This window comes from Myotis davidii, unplaced genomic scaffold (assembly GCF_000327345.1).
Source record: "Myotis davidii unplaced genomic scaffold, ASM32734v1 scaffold6, whole genome shotgun sequence".
Classification (NCBI taxonomy): domain Eukaryota; kingdom Metazoa; phylum Chordata; class Mammalia; order Chiroptera; family Vespertilionidae; genus Myotis; species Myotis davidii.
The window spans coordinates 14472112-14476894 of NW_006383011.1; the positions used below are offsets into that span (position 1 = coordinate 14472112).

The following is a 4783-nucleotide window of genomic DNA, read 5'->3' on the forward strand; positions in this document are numbered from 1 at the left end:
TAACAGTAGCAAAATTACAGTTATGAAGTAGCAACGAAAATAATTTTATGGTTGGGGGTCACCACAACATGAGGAACTGTATCAAAGGGTCGCGGCATTAGGCAGGTTGAGAACTACTGGTCTAAGTTGAGGTCTAAGGAGATTCAGCAACTTGCTCATGGTTACATAGCTTGTGGAAGTGGCAAAGAGGGTAGAGGTGGACATGGTCACACAGAAAGGGGGTGGTGATCGTGTGACCCCATTTGGGGGCTCTCTTCACCACACCCCTTGGTCTTCTTGGGTCTTCAGCTGGCTTTCCCCAAACCTGGCCAGAAGGCAAGGAACTGAGCTGGATGCTGCAAAATGCAATCAGACATGCTTTGGATTTTAAGGAACTTATAAAATGACATAAGCATATGAAAGCGAGTGAATATTAAAAATTCTATAAAAGTGCATAGGTGCTTTGTGAAAGGGTGAAATTAGCTAATGGGAATAAGTTCAATCAAGAAAGGCTTCTTAAGTAAAGAAACATTGACATCACTAAACATTCCTTCTTGTGAAAACATATCTCCTTTCAACCTTTTCTCCCAACTGTTTTCCTCCCAAATGTAAGGAGCAACTTCTTACATTTTCTTCAACCAGACAAAACAGACCTAAATTTTTAAAATTGTAAAATAATAATTTTTGAAAAGGCTTCATTCCAAATTTAGAATAATTAAATGTTTTCTTTAAGCCATGTGTTTTTTTTAATAACTTCTAAAGCATTAGGAAAAATTACATCTCATTTTAGTTTAGTTCATCTATTAATTTTTCATATTGCTGAACAGATAATGTTCATGTAATAAATCGTAATTGTTTTTCCAAATTTATCCTAGCTTTCCCAAACATTTGGGAATAAACCTTTTCAAGTGCTATTTAAGCCCAACAAGAGGAAATTTGACCCACAGTTTATCACTTACCTCATTAGCATACTAATATGATTACAATTTGCATTTGACTAACGGGTTGTTCTTTCACCCTTGTAGTCTTGTTGGTGGAATATCACAGTTTTTGGTTGATTTTTAAAAGAAATTGTCTAGGGAAAATAGGTGATGTTGATACAAGAAGTTTGGACGTGAATTAATTGCTCTTAAACAATTCATGTGAGTTTAGCCCCTTCTGTGGTGTAATTTGCACAGCTCTCATAAATGCTCAACTCACATTGCCACTGAAACAAAATCCACCCTAAAATATTTCTCACACTTTGTAATGAATGATTATTTGTTTCTTAGACTCAAATTACCTAGGTCCTGCAGTGATTTAGGATGGCCCTACTTATATAAGTGAAAGTGTGGCTGTGGCTTTCCAATAGTTTTTTCAGGTAACTAGTTCAAAATGAACTAACTCTTTATTAACCATTTACGGTGCAAAGTATCTACCTTGATGTGGGTACACATAGGAAGGAAATTAACTGGACCATGTTGGTGACAGTCTTCCTGGTATCAAGATTTTTATTATTAAAAATGTAATTAGATATTTTAAGTAATAACAAGGCCTGTAGTAAAAAAACCCACATTCACTGTATAGAGAGGCAGGGTATCTCTGGTATAATGACGCCATTGCATTCATATGAGCTACAGATTGAGTATTTGTGGCTCCCCCAAATTCATGTGCTGAAACCTAATCCCCAATGTGATACAAGTATTTTGGAGATGGGAACTTTGGGAGGTGATTAGGTTATGAGGGTTCGGATTATAAAGTTCCCAGAGAACTGCCTTCTCCTTTTCACGGTGTGAGGACACAGCAAAAAGATGGTGGTTTATAAAACAGGAACTGATTCCTCACCAGACACCAAATCCTGCCAATGCCTTGATCTTGGAATTCCAAGCCTCCAAACTATGAGAAATAAACTTCTGTTGTTTAAACTACCCAGTTTATAATGTTCTGTTAAACCAGCCCAAATAGACTAAGACTGTGTGTGTCCCAGGTACACCAGTGTAAGGAGATGAGAGAGAGAGAGAGAGAGAGAGAGAGAGAGAGAGAGAGAGAGAGATTTCATTGGATAATAATATAAATATAATATATATAGCAGGTCCTTGAATAACTCTTTTTATGCAACATCATTTTGTTATAACGTTGGTGAGTTAAAAAAAAAAATCAATTACCAGAGGAACCACTCTGTGTTCCTCAACTGGCACATTCTCCCCATGTTTGCATGGGTGTTCTCCCAGTACTCTGGTTTCCTCCCACATCCCATAGATGCACACATTAGGTAAATCTAAATCATCCCAGTATGAGTGAGCCTGGGGTGAGGTATGAGTGCACTCTACAATGGAAGAGTGTCCCATGTAGGGCTGGTTCCCGCCTTGTACCCTAAACTGGAATAAGTTGGTTATAAAATAATTATCTTACTTGTTTTTATTCATCTTTTTAATATATATTATAGTATAGCTCACATTTATTTTAGTGTTTAATTTAGAAGTGTTTGGGCTCTTTATTTAGAAGTTTGGTGATATTTTTGTGGCCATAGGAACTTAACTCTTGTTTATATCAATTAGCTTGTGATAAATTGGTTTTGTTGTACATCATTTTTTTTAAAGTCATAATTTCCAAGACCTTATTGACAACATTAAGTAAAAACGTACAGTGTGTGTGTGTGTGTGTGTGTGTGTGTGTGTGTGTGTGTAGTGGGGGTTTAGAATGAATCACCTCAAGATGTGCCTCTGTGGTATGTAGATTGTTTTGAGCCAGAGGCAACTTCAGCTTTGGGCTCAAGAGAAACTTCTGCTCATCCCTTAACTGCCTAGAATTTGAATTAGGGGCCAATAATAAGAGACCATCAGAGATAACCTCTTTTGACCTACCTATAGGGCAGGGAAAACTTCTATTTACTAAATATCTGCTCTTCTGCTCATCCTGCAATGATCCTTTGCAGCCCCCAAGGCAATTTACTTCATCCCTAGCTCAGAATGTCAAATATACCCATGTTCCCTTTCTGTCTCTAAATTTGTCATGCAGTGGGGTCTCTGACTCTCTCATGTATATGGGGTTCCTATACGTACGTAGGTATTAAATTTGATTATTAGACCAGCTAAAAGAACCTTGAGGGTAGAGGAAAGTTTCTTCCTCTCCCAGTGTAATATATATTTGTCAAAGAGAAACATTTCTTTCTTTTTAGGAGACATCAAATACTCACTAGGTCCCTTAGCTCAACTGGTAAGATTGTCTTTTCTCTGTCCTGGGACAAAGTGCCAAAACCTCCCTTGCAGTAGAGAAGGGACCTACAATTACAATACCTGTCAATTAGGAGTACAAAATAATTAATTGGTAGAGGTAAAATTCCTAGAATGCTGACAAGAAGATATTAAATTTTTTGAGGGCTGTGGTGGAGGTCTTTTGGTCACACAGGTGACTTTCTATTGCATCTCTACTTAAGAAAAAGTACCTGACAGTTGTTCAGGGAGTGGGAGGAGAATAAAAAAGGGATGACAGTAATCGTTACCAAGCACCTGCTCTATGCAGGATACAATAATAAACACACTTAATCTATGTTATCCTGTTTAATTCTTTATTTAGAATTTTGGTGATATTTTTGTGGCCAGAAATACGCTGTAGAAACTTAACTTGGCAATCATAAGAGAAAGGGCTGATTTCTACACCTGTCAAATTGTGGAGTTATAGTAACTTGCCTAATGTAACACAGTAAAGTGATATAGCAGAGGTTTAAACCCAGTCTTATGGTCTCCAAAGCCTGTTTTCTTTTTACTATACTATGCTGCTGTCAAAATGTAAGAAGGTTCAGTAAAACCTAATAAGAAAATAAAACTGAATATTTGATAGTCTGTTGAAGTAAACACAGTAAGTTTTGGGATTAATATGGCAAAAAGAGTATATTGCCCAGGGCATGGGAGGAGAAGACAAGAAGATAGCTAGAAATAAAGAACAAGAGAATCCAGACTTCTCAGCAACCCAGAAGTGAGAATAGAATGTGCTTTGTTAACTGAACATACTGAAAACTCTCAGGATAGATTTCTTCTAAGTTGAGCAAAGATGAATTATGAGCCTGTATATGCTGACCTATATGTAGCTATGGTTTTCAAAAAATAGTCTCATCACTGATAGTGGCTTTAAGAGAATTAAACTAAGTGTTTGTGGATGTCATTGAAAATTTATGAAGAGGAGGAATATAAAAGAAAAGTGGGAGTATGTAGGAGGATATTTCTTGAGTATATACAGGGGAATGAAATTATTGGAGCAATGGGTGTGTGGATCTGCATATTAACTGGATATTACCCAAGTGAGGGAGGATAGCTGTTTCTAGGAAATCTTTCCAGGAATATCACTCTATGGGAGGAAAGGAAACTGCATTCACTCCATTAACAATTCACCAACCTCATCAAGAGCCCATTATGAATGTGGCACCGGATTCTGGGAGATGCTAATAAATCCTCAGGATAGTTCCTGCCTTTGAGGAGCAGACCATATGATGTGGAGCCAGAGCATGGACCACTGAAACACTACATATTCCTCTGGTGATGAGAATATGTGAAGGGCTATCTTGGGAGATCATCGACAGAAGAGATGTGAAGAACCTTGTGATAAAGAAAGCCTTCTTAGGGATTTGAGCAGGGCCTAGAACAGTGATGGCGAACCTATGACACGCGTGTCAGAGGTAACACACAAACTCATTTTTTTGGTTGATTTTTCTTTGTTAAATGGCATTTAAATATATAAAATAAATATCAAAATAATAAGTCTTTGTTTTACTATGGTTGCAAATATCAAAAAATTTCTATATGTGACACGGCACCAGAGTTAAGTTAGG

At 37.2% G+C, this 4783-nt stretch overlaps 1 pseudogene; it reads left to right on the forward strand.

The window, feature by feature from the left end:
* The window catches only part of LOC102752747, a 23605-nt pseudogene that overhangs the window by 18106 nt on the left and 716 nt on the right, over positions 1–4783 (forward strand).